The 12,720-nt window shown below is 44.1% G+C and overlaps 1 protein-coding gene across 1 annotated transcript in view; it reads right to left on the reverse strand.

The window, feature by feature from the left end:
- LPAR1 (lysophosphatidic acid receptor 1) overlaps positions 1-12,454 on the reverse strand; it is a 52,343-nt gene extending 39,889 nt beyond the window's left edge. Inside the window, exon 1 of the mRNA XM_035140876.2 lies at positions 12,286-12,454. The gene's annotated coding sequence lies outside the window, so the exon portion shown is untranslated. The remainder of the gene's footprint in view (positions 1-12,285) is intronic.
- Positions 12,455-12,720: the final 266 nt, after the last annotated feature.

Genomic DNA, 12,720 nt, shown 5'->3' on the forward strand with positions numbered 1-12,720 from the left:
TTTCGTCATTAACCTCTTCTCAAAGTTAATGGCACTGGGACTGGGGTAATGCAGCTTCCAAGTGCTTATCAGCATTCTAGAATAATTAAAGCAAAACCCATAATCCAAACATCTTCAACTGCAATTGTTTGTTATAATGCTACTTATTAAGGGGCATTCGATATCTTTAAATTGAAAAGCACTTCTGAAAGATTTGCTGTAGGGGACTATTTCATGGGCTGTAGCCCTCCCCAAAATTGACAAAGTTCCCTTTCCAAAAGAATAAAGAACAGATAGAGTATAAGTAAAATATTCCACTATTCTAATCTTGACACCCATTTGGGTTACATCCACATACTATATATAACCTTTTAGAGATTCTGGCAGCTGAATGAACTATTTTAAATTCTGTGCAATACATTGCCCCCTATGATTCTAGCAGGATAAACAGTGATAAACTTTATTAGAAATATGTGGGGGGAAATCCCTTCTCCTTTCTGCACTGAATTGATTTATATCTCAAAGAATACAAAAATTAACTTAAGCAGCATATTTCCCAAAGCCTTGTGTGCTCACTAAAAAATAAAATAAATGAATGATAGGTAAGCTAGTGTATTTTATAGATGAATGGATACAGCTGTAATTCAAAGGTACTTTCCTCAATTAGGTTGCAGACCAAGGTATTCTGCTCTCAACATAGCTACTGGATAATCTGTAACTGTTTAGCAGACAGTAACTTCACTGTGGCCATTAAAATGGAAAAAAGGTAATGGGCATAATTCAAACGGAGGCTGGGCAGCAACAGGACGTGATGGAGCAGTAGAGCCAGCAAAGAATTCAAAGCCTGGGCAGAAGATGGCGGCAAAGACTAGCCTGGACCGCTATGCCAGCCTGGAGGTGGTGTAGAGACTGGGCCTGGATTAAGTCAGGTGATGGCAGTAGGGCCAACTCAGGATACAGGAAATCCCAGGCAAGCTCAGCCCCTCCCCTGGAACACTCCAAGTTGGGTCTTTCTGCTGGCCGATAGTTCAGTTGGTTAGAGAACGGAAAGCTCCATTTGGTGAGTGGAACAGGGCTTTTGCCCCAGCAGAGTGATACTAGTGTCGCTCCCTTGGCAGGGCTGGCCAAATGGATCTGAGTGCCCTGAAGGAAATACAGGCCTGATTTAAAGCTCCAAAGTGGGATCCAAAGTACAGTGGTGCCTCGCAAGATGAATTTAATTCGTTCCGCGAAAAATTCGTCTTGCAAATTGCGGTTTCCCGTAGGAATGCACTGAAATTTCTTTTTTTGCTCAAGGGAACGCATTAATTAAATTTCAACGCATTTTCGCAAAACGAATTTGTCTTGCGAGTCACCATCAGAACGCAAGACGCATTCGTCTTGCGAAAAATTCATCTTGCAGGGCATTCGTCTTGTGAGGTACCACTGTAATGCTCTTGTTTTTCTTTCCATCCCATTCTTCAGAAGCCTTTGTGGGTAATAATAGGAGGGGAGAAGAAAAGCTACATCCCTCCCCACTTCTCTCCTCCTCCGAAAAGGATTTATGGGAAAACAAAGTAAGCTGACCACCACCGCCCTTAAATGTTTTTATTTATTCTTTGCTCCCAAGCATTCTAAAAAGGAAAAGGGGAAAAAGGAGTAACTGGTAAATAGGCCACCACATGTGTCCACAGATTGCTCCAGCATAGTTTCTATGAAAGGGAATGGGGGTTACTTCATAGCAGGAGTGGAAGGTTGGAGGCCTTGGAATCACCATTTTGACCAAGTCAATAACATTCTGAACTCTTTAATATGGCATCTATATCATTTAATAAACAGACAAATGTCTTCTACGAAATCACATCTCTTATTTGTTTAAACTTCCAGTTTTAAACTGTGGGAGTGTCTCTTTTGTGGTCCAATGTGCATAAAACAAGTTGTGAAACTTGGCAAATGCCAAAAAATTAACACATGCCCAAATCTGAGGCCCTCTTTGAGCCTGAGGCCTAATGACCCTCCTGGACCCCTTCTTATTAGGTCTGTGTGCATCCACCAGAGGATTGTGGCCAGCAGGTTCAGACCTGCTTTATCCTCATGTGTTGTGTCAAATGGACACCCCTAGAGACAACACCATGGAACACCAATGGGCTTGAACCCATGACCCCAAGGGTAACAGTCTCATGCTTTACTGACTGAGCTATCCCAGCATTAATAGATTAATAGACACAGAATAGATTGCAATGCGGTATCTTAAATAAGGCATCTAAAATACTAATGGCCAATTAAAGTTCTATTTTACTTGTTAGGAAAACAGCTGCTACCTCTCAGTGGAACCGAGCCTAACTCTATTTCCCACTTTAGGTTCTTCTGAACCTGCCATCTAAATTCTTTAATCTTCTGTAACCTAGTAATTAGATATATTTCCATCAGGCAAAGTAGGCGGTAGTCTGGTTAACTACAGTCTAGTGCAAAGGTTAAGGCAGTAAAACATTACCTCAGGCTAAGGAGCCAAACTGGCATTTACATCCTGCATTAGTGTTTTATGGCCACATCAAAGAGACATTCTTCCATGCAAAGGAGCTTCCTTCACAACTATGTACACAGTGTAAAACAACCTTCCCAATCATTCAATCAATCACTGAGAATCACTGAGAATACACCTGCCTTGCGGCACTAGCAAGATGCACACTAACATGGCAACTGTTCTGGAAACTGGGACAATCAGGGAATTTCAAAAACAAAGCAACTGTGAAAGAGCTTTTTGTCGGTCATGCTGTCTTGTTATCTTCTCACTCACACCTTCCACCTCTCATACTATGGCTTAGAGAACCAGGCAGGGTGATGGGAGTTGCAGTACAAACATATTTGTGAGGGACACTATGATTACCTAACCATGATTGCAGATGTTAGCTTGCAGCTAACCGTGGTTAATGTTAATAAGATCAGTACGTACACAATGGAGGGAACATAAGCATAATGGTCTGGTTTGCAAGACCTCCTAAGCTGATCTAGTACTTGGGAGTGTTGGACTGGGACCTGGAAAACCAGGGTTCAAATCCCACTCCCACCCCTTGCCCATCATGCTCACTGTGAGTGACCTTGGGCCAGTCACAGCCTCTCAGCCTAACCTATCTCACAGGGTTGTTGTGAGGATTAAATGAAGAAGGGGAGAACCATGTATGCCAACTTGAGCTCCTTGGGGGGGGGGGAGGTGGGATGTAAATGAAATAATAATCCTACCATAATAATAATAATGGTAATAATAATAATTCAACCTTGGGTTCCCAGATAACAATTCCACCCCATATCTGGGGACCACATGAATGTGCATGTCAGCAAAAAAGGCCCTAGGTGGATCAAAGGAATTGCAAGCACCTCTCCAGAAGTCTGCCCACATCCTTAGCTATCTCACCAAGTCAATGTTTATGCGAACCAGCTCAGTGGTAACAATGGAGGGTGGGGGGATTCCTACACTGCCAGGGAGGGGAACAACAACATTCAGGAAACTCCTGGTGTCCTAGTCAATAGGAAATGTCATTATTGCCTACATATGAAGGGTGCTATTAATTATATCATGCAGAACAGTAAGACAACTTTTGTAGAAGACTTACTTAGGGCTGCAATACATCCAAAATAACAGTGATTTGTCCGTCGGAAATGGCGTCTGGGTATGAAATGGGCTGAAATATCTGGGAAAACCCTGGCATATGGCAGTTCATAATGTTGAAAAAAAAACCTCAACAACTTTGCCAAAAGAAACATGGCAGCACTAACTTAAATAGTAATGATTAAAAATTTGAGCTTATAGGGAAAGTGCAGGTCATTTTGCCTAAAGGTTCATATAACTTCTCATGCCAACAAGTCTGAGAACCTTCAAGTATTGTAGGCCAGTATTATTATATACATACTGCAGAGGGAGAAGAGCTGAGTTCTCTAAAGCCACCTAGTGAATTTGTGGCTGAGTTAAGATTTTTTATTTTTGCTAGAATAAAGTATTTGGTCCAAAAAGGGGGTGCATCAAAAACCATCACAGAAGACTGGATTAGTTTTGGGTGAGGGGGAGGCTGAGTGAGTAGCAAATTTATATTTACTTTGTCTTACCTTATTAGGTATGTCAGGGGTTCCAATTATTTTTTCCTCTTTCTTTATTTAAAAAAACACAAAAACATTGCTGCTTGAAGGTTGTTTTTTTATGCCATTTGATAAGACAACATTTTGGAAAATTCACCACTCCCCTGAAAATAGCTGATTATCCTATGTGGAGGACAAATGGCCTGCAAAAGTGTGGGAGGTAAGATATTTGGCCCAGCTCTAATTTTAACCAGGAACTTCTTGCTCCATTCTCTAGGGGAGCACTTAGCAAGTAATTCATTAAATTCAGCAGGACTTGTTTCCAATTAAGCATGCATAGGACTGGCCTCTTGAATCACTATGCTAACTCTATTTTCATTTTCATGCTCTGGTTCAAAAACAGGGTAACTGTATGATTAAGCATAATGTACACAATTTATGGAAATTTAGCACATTTTTTTAGCCAACCAATGATCTGTCCACAAAAGCTGTCTTTATTTAAGCAACTTATGCTGTTTAAGTTGAAGATAAGGAAGAAAAAGAAAACAGAACAGATGTTTTCCATACTTTACTGTATCTTCATTTATTTAAAAAAGAGGGTGGAGGAGGCTAATATGACCTGTTTCCAATGCTCACATTTGTTATTTTGAACATAGTGCTGAAACCGTGCAAATTAACTGGCAATCCTTCCACGTCTTTTAACACAGCTATACCATGAAGATAAACCAAGAAAAACAAAATCTAAATCCTAAGAAATGTAAACAGCAAGAACAGCCGTTCTTTTTCAAGAGGTGCTGTTTTCTTCACAGCCTCAGTCAGTACTGGGCTTGATCCAAGCATCTCTGAGATGCAGCAGTTTAAAGAAATCACAGAACTTGCAACTTTCAAAACCTATTGCAAAACAAGATTCTTAGCATAGCAGCTCCACATCATGGAGCTTAAATCATGGCACAGACCAAAATAGTAGGAGCTCCATATTACATAAAATCACAGGTGTTCATAGGCAAGGAATTTCCATCTACCTGAAGCAAGCAAGTCATAGAATCATAGAATCATAGAATCGTAGAGTTGGAACAGACCACAAGGGCCATCCAGTCCAACCCCCTGCCGAGCAGGAAACACCATCAAATATGGCTTGACATATGGCTGTCAAGCCTCTGCTTAAAGACCTCCAAAGAAGGAGACTCCACCACACTCCTTGGTAGCAAATTCCACTGCCTAACAGCTCTTACTGTCAGGAACCACGCATGGCAGTATGCAACCTTTTACATTCTTTAGCCAGTACAACCTGATAGAAAATTATTTCCTTGCAACCAAATAGGTCTATAAATTAGGGGATAAACAATGCCAAGGCACCAAGAAAAAACCTTGGTGTAGCTCATGATTACTGAGGAGAAAGCTTGACTACAATTCCTGATTCAGATGAAATGCTAAGCCAAATCCTACTTTATGTTGGTATGGTAGCAAAAATTACCAGGAAGGAGCAGAGCAGCAGTGAGCTCTCTTCTCTGGGAGCCAATAAAACTCCCAGGCCCCTAACATGATGTTTGAACCAGGCCACCGTGAAATACAGATGCAACCATATGAAAATGTATACTGAAAAGCAACTATTCTGCATTATGTGGAAATATCACACATTAAAAATCCCACAACTAAATAAGGTCTAGTTCATCCTTAAGTCTAGTTCATCCTTAAATTCCTCCGGCTTGCATTATTCATCTAAAAGTTAGAGAAAGTGGAGGAACATTCCAAACTAAAAATGGTATAGTTGTATACATCACTATAATATCTCTAGTCATTTCTGTGTCATATTAACTCCCTTGTGCTCCCCGAAATTCTACATTTCAGAAAGCAGGGCCAAAGAGTTATTCGACTACAGTAGGGTATGTTTGAAGTTCTAGGTAATGGGTTATACTGTACATTTTTAAGCTTGGAAATTAATAAATTGCTACTGAGAAACTCTGTGAAATCTGAGATTGCAGTCAAAGGCAAGAAATTCTGTAAGAGATCTATGGAAATTAAGGCTGTAATCCAATGCACATTTGCCTTGGAATAAGCCCCACTGAATAAAGGGGGGGTGTTGAACTGTGAGCATACACAGGCCTTATGTAAGCACAGTGCTTTTTTTTTTCAAATGGCCACGCAGAATCTAGACCTACAGTGCTTTTATTTTTTTTTAAAAGGGTTCAGATAAGCTAAAACTACACCGCTGTATTTGTATAAACAGCAGCCATGACATGAATTCCATGAGCCAAAGTTCCAAATGCTAAAAACAGATATATGTATGTATTTCCTGTATGATAGCCATGTAAGACTTTTAGCCCACAACAATCCCAGCAGACTCCAGAGCCAACAAATTTCATTGCCAAACTGAAATCAGATTCCTCAACCTGGAAAAATGAGTCACTGTAGAGCAGAACACACAATGCAACAAAAATATGTTGGCACCAACGAATGATTTCCCACTCCCTGCTCTTAAAGATATATATATATAGAGAGAGAGAGAGAGAGAGAGAGAGAGAGAGAGAGAGAGACATAGGCATATGCATATGCATATGCATATACATATACTGTACATATACATATATTTATATCTCCAAGTCAGAAGCACCTAGAACTTGGCCAAATGAAAAACTTGGTCAAATGCACAAATGACCAAAATAGGGGTGGTGCATTTTACCCAATATTTGAGTTTCAATTTATTGACATGGCCTAGAATCACTGGCTAGACTTTTTTAAAAAAAACTTTATAATTGATGTATTCATTCATTTACTATGTTCCATTTCTTTTCCACCATTTGCCAAACACACAGAAAGGGTAACAAAAAATTAGGAAGAAGAGCAGCATCGTACCAACTTGCTCAGATTCCACAACCAGATTGTTGACTGAGGTCAACTTATTGGGAACATGAAACTCCCTTCCTTGTTATGATAAAACATATTCACCGGCTGACTGTTTCTATCTGAGCACAATTCAAAGTGCTAGCCATGACCTTTAGATCCTTAAATGGCTTGGGATCAATATGAACCTTCATGGGTTTAAAGACTCTTCAGACAGGGATGTGAGGATGTGGAAGTTTTCAGGCTCAGGCACCCCCTTCCAAGAGAGGCTCTTTTGGCCCCCTCTCTGATGGCATCCTATTAGCAAGTGAAGAGCTCCTTGTACAGGCAGGCCTTTGGCCTGTTGCAAACCTCTTCCTAATGTTCTTAATCAGGCACCCGCAAACTTCGGCCCTCCAGATGTTTTGGACTACAATTCCCATCATCCCTGACCACTGGTCCTGTTAGCTAAAGATCATGGGAGTTGTAGGCCAAAACATCTGGAGGGCCGCAGTTTGGGGATGCCTGTTCTTAATTGTGGGGCAGCCTCTCTACATTCCCATGCTTGTTTGTAATTGGCCCATTGGTTATACACTTTGTTGATTACGAAGGTCATAATATACCGTGTTTCCTCTTTTTTAAGACACTGTCTTATAACCTTTTTCCTCAAAAAAACCACAAGGTGTCTTATTTTCAGGGGATGTCTTAATTTTTTATTAGGTTTTTATTACGGTACCTTACGGAGGCCAGGCCAGGCCAGACCGCTGGCTCGGGGTGCTGCTGGGCGCTCTGAGTGCTTGGCGCTGCAGCAGCTACCGGTTCCTGGTGCCGAGGCGGCAGGCCTCCTCGGCCGAGTCAGGAAGAGGCGAGGCCGCTGGCTCGGGCACTCCGCGTGCTTGCCACAGCAGCAGCCGGTTCCAGACCCCGAGCTGGCAGGCCTCCTCCTCCTGTCACTGCCGGCTGGCTGGGGAAGGGCCAGTGGGCCTCCCCCCGCCGCTCGGCCTCGGGCCATGCGGCCCACAACATTCTGGCAGCATGGAAGGGGCCAGCAGTGCTCCTGCTGCCGTCCATCACCCCGGCGGTGCGGAAGGGCCCGTGGGCCTTTCACTGCTGCTCTGCCTCGGGCCATGTGGCCCACAAAATTTCGGCAACGCGGAAGGGGTCAGCAGTGCTCCTGCCACCGTCCGTCACCCTGGCAGGCCTCGCGCCACCACTCAGCCTCGGGCCATGCAGCCCATGATGCTCCGGCGGCACAGAAGGGGCCAGCAGGCCTCCCGACGCCGAGGGGTTTCCCCGTCCAGGCGCTAGGCCCGAGTGGAAAAAAAGTCCTGGGAGGAGCGGGGAGGCTCCCAGCGTGGCATGCCTGGTGACACGCTCAATTCATGCACCCCCTCCCACTCTCCGAGGCTCTAAAGGAAAGCAACAAGGTATGTCTTATTTTCAGGGTATGTCTTATATTTCGCAAATGCTTAAAAATCCTTCCATGGCTTACTTTATGACTACGTATTTAAAAAGGGGAAACACGGTAATGAAGAAAATAAGTTAGTCTCTGAGGAATGTAGATATAGATATGCAGGGCTTCATGTTCAAAACCAGTAGTGTCCAAAACACAATGGGGAACTAACACATTTCTTTTCTGTGATCCAAAGAGCTGGCATGTTCTATACAAACTGATGCTCCTGAACAGTCGCCAACGACAGTCCAGATCGAGCACGCAAGTGACAACAGGCTACCTTGAGGTAACAGAGGCATGAATTATCGTTGTCATAGCCTGGTCAAATAGACAAGCATGTGAAAGGTGTCAAACAAAATTATTTCAGTCTAGTATGGTTCAACTTCAGTTAGCTCACCTGCTTCCAAAATGTCAGCATGGCGAGAAACACAGACTCTGCAGGACGCAGGTCAAAATAAAAAGAAGCACAGCTGGGTATCACCAGCATATGAATTCCAAACCTCCATGCAATCTCACCACACAGTCAAAAGAAGTGTGAACAAGATGCAGCCCCCTAGGAGTTCAATGGGAGTAAATGGGGTAGAGATGTGCAACTGGCCATTTTAGCCCTCTGGCTCTTCTTAACTGAAATGAGCAGAAATCCTAGACTTGTGACATGGCTCTGGAGTAGAAAGCGTGCAGGAAGGTCTAATGATCGGTGCCAAGCAATGCCAATTATAAATTGGCATAAAACAAGAAACACAATTTCTCTTACTTTCCCCCTCTGTGCAGGGTTAGCAAACGTGATGCCCTCCAGATGTTGAACCACAACTCCCATTGACTCTGACCACTGGCTATGCTGGCAGGGTCTGATGGAAGTTGTAGTCGGGGAAAACATCTGGAGGGCACCACATGGTCTGCTCCTGTACTAGTGAGTGAAGCCAGCAATCATAAATTGTCAAGAGCTGTGGCTGTTCCCATTATTGTTTAGGGAAATCCCTAAAAACAAAAATGTCATCATTTAATGGGCAGAAATGTAAAGCAGAAGAGGTCCTATCAACATGTGGTAGGATGCATTAATATAGCAAAACACTGTATATAGAACATTCAGAGAACATGTAGAGCAACTTGCACGAGTGTGGTACTCTCCGGATGTTTCTACTACAACTCATATCACATAGCTGCCAAGTCTCCCGTATTCCCCGGGAAACCCCCGTTTTTCCAGCTGTTCCCAGCCGAAAAAACGGATTTTTTTTGTTTTTCCCTGGTTTATTCTGGTGCGGCGGCCATTTTGGAACTGGGCGGAGCATGCTCAGAAGCGACTTTTGATGCTGCTCTGCCCAGTTCTAAAATAGCTGCAGCGCAACTTCTGGTGTGGCGGCCATTTTGGAACAGGGCAGAGCAGCATCAAAAGTCGCTTCTGAGCATGCTCCGCCCAGTTCCAAAATGGCAGCAGCGCTACTTCCGGTCTGCTACTTCCGGTCCGATCCCTTATTTTTCAGGCAGGAACTTGGCAGGTATGCATATCAGCTTGAGTCAGCACAACCAATGGTCAAGGATGATGGGAGTTGTAGGCCAAAAGAAATGGTAGACACCCTAGGATGATTTAGAGACACATCACTTGAAGTTATTTGATTCCCAATTTGACTCACAGGAGAGGGGGGGATAGAAATATGGATAAAGATGGTCAACTTTGATTTTAACCTTCCTTCCTTCCTTCCTTCCTTCCTTCCTTCCTTCCTTCCTTCCTTCCTTTCTCTATTCTTTTTATTTCCAGTTTTTTCTTCTGATCTAGACTATGCCTTGTTATCCTTGTTCAGCCTCTTCAAGCTTAAGGAAATGAAATCAGACAAAAGACTTCTGTATATGCATTCTTACCCTGAGCTCCTCTGCGTTGACCACTGCATTTTTTAAAAAATCATGCTGATACTTTTTTTTACCTGTAGTAAGCAAGCACATGTATAAAATGGGAGAAAGCAGGGAGGGCTTAAATCAGCCCAGAATATGTGGCGCTATGAATATTAATTTTAAAAGTATGCTGCATTTAGTCCATGCAAGCCTCACTGCTTTGATTATTATTTCAGCTAAAATGCTAGCAGCTTATGAAAACGCAGTGCTTGAAACATGCTCTATCTACACACTTTCCTTTATACTTAGCAGACCAAACGGTGCATGTTTAAGACGAATGTAGAGTATCTCCATTCGACTTTTAATAAATTAAGGCCGCAATACTACACATATGCCTGGGAATAAGTTCCATTGAACTCAGTAGGACTTACTTCTGAGTAGACATGCGTAAGATTGTGCTCCAGAAGTAAAACTCTAAGTATGTTTACTTAAGAGTAAATTTCACTGGCTCAGTATGATTTATTTCTGAGTAAGGAAGCCTGGGATTGGGCTGCCCAGCTAATTAGGACCAGAAAGAGGCTTATATTCCATGTTAATGGAGAATTATCATCATACAGTGACTAAAACAGATCCATGCACATGCACTGCCGGGGTGGGGGGTGGGGGTAGGAAGAATCAACCATTTCACAACTTTTCAACCACCCTGACTGCAAGTATAACTTAAGGTGGTTAAAACTTATTGTGGGATTTCTAATCCACACCCAACAATATTGTCATAAACTACCGAAGCAAGGAAGTTGACAACGGGTTAATTCTTGAGAGCTGAATCCTTTTGCATTTCCAACACCTCAGCTTAGGCTGAAAGCAACACTCCTAGGGTGTCTCCACTCTTTAAACTTCAAAAATACCATATGGCTTCGAGGAGCGGAGGTTAGGGGTGGGGGGAGGAGGGAAATACCTACGTTTGGAAACCTATTGCAAAGTAACAAATTCCAAAGAAATCAAGATGGGATCTTAAACCTTAAATTCCAAAGCTGGACGCCTTCTTATTATTATTTTACCCAAGGGAAAGAACGCAAAACTCCCGTTTGCAAAAAGGGGTGCAGAACTTGCGGAGAGTTGTGGTTCTTGCTAAACAGAGGAAGAACCTTGTTTACTACGGTATGCAGCAAATTTCACCTTAAACAAGGATACTTGAGATTGCTTTGGGGAGGGGGGGGTTGAAACAACAGCTTGACTTGGAACGAAGCCACTCGCAGGGGTGCCAACTTGAATAAAATATTGAGGGGGAGGGCAGTAAGCCCCGCCCACATAATCCATACACCATTTGAATGGCAATGCCTATTCATGGGGGGAAACACACACACCCCAAATATTTTATAGGGGTTAGGGGTGCCAACTTGAATAAAATATTGGGCGACAGTAAGCCCCGCCCTCCACCCCAAGATCGGCAACGCCCATTTACTAGGGGATAGGGAATATTTTAGGGGTGCCAACTTGGAATAAAATATTGGGAGGGGGGCAAGTAAGTCCTGCCCTGCCCTGGATAATCGATCACATGACACCAATGGAATGGCAATACAGCCCACCCAATTTTTATTGGGGTAGGTGGGAGGTGGAACCCCTGGAAATGTTTTATTTTGGGGGGGTGCGCGTCAGATGACCCCCCCACCCCACCCTCGGAGTTGTCTCCTGACCTCTATGGCCACTAAACTTCCCGACCAAGTCGCCCTTAAAATCACCGAGGAGGAGGAGGAGAAGAAGAAGAAGAAGAAAACGGAGCGGATTCCTCCCATCGCACCTATTTAAAACCCAGCGACGTGGAAGGAAAACCCCTTGTTTTCCCTCAACCCCCCCCCCCCGGTCAAATGGAAGAGAGAGAGGAATAGAAGAAGCTATTCGAAAGCAGGGAGAGAAAAGGAGAGAAAGCGGACATTCTTCCACCGAGGAGGGGAACTTTTGGGGGGGGGGGGGTGGAGAGGAAAGGGTTTTTAAGACCGACGCCTGGAAAAGAAAATAAAGTAAAGGAATGGTGGCCAAGTATTAAAGAAGCCGATTTCCACCCAAAAAGAAAAAGTGATTGGCCCCCCCCCCGCCGGAAAAAACCCACCCACCCCCTTACCTAGCTACCTACCTCTTCCCCCCCCCCCGCTTACCTGGGCCAGGCGAAGCGCCCCGCCGCCTTCCTCGCCCCGCAGCCACACGGACGACGGGCGGGCTGAACCGGAGCGCCGTCTTCCCGCCTTCGCTGCCGCCGCTGCCTCGTCCCAAGTCGGCCGCCGACTCCAGCCGCTCACTTCGCAGCGGGGAGGAGGAGGCGGAGGAGGCGGCGGCGTCAGCAACACCATCCTCTCCCCGTCTCCATCTCTGAGGGGACTCGGAGGCGAGGCTGCGCTCCTGAGGAGAGCGGCGGTGGCGGCGCTTGTGGGGCGCTCAACCCCGAACTCCCCTCCTCGCCCCCCACTTCTTCTTCTTCTTCTTCTTCTTCTTCTTCTTCTTCTTCTTCTTCTTCTTCTTCTTCTTCTTCTTCTTCTTCTTCTTCTTCTTCTTCTTCTTCTTCTTCTTCTTCTTCTTCTTCTTCTTCTTCTTCT

The sequence above is a fragment of the Zootoca vivipara genome, chromosome 16 (assembly GCF_963506605.1).
Source record: "Zootoca vivipara chromosome 16, rZooViv1.1, whole genome shotgun sequence".
NCBI classification, from domain to species: Eukaryota; Metazoa; Chordata; class Lepidosauria; order Squamata; family Lacertidae; genus Zootoca; species Zootoca vivipara.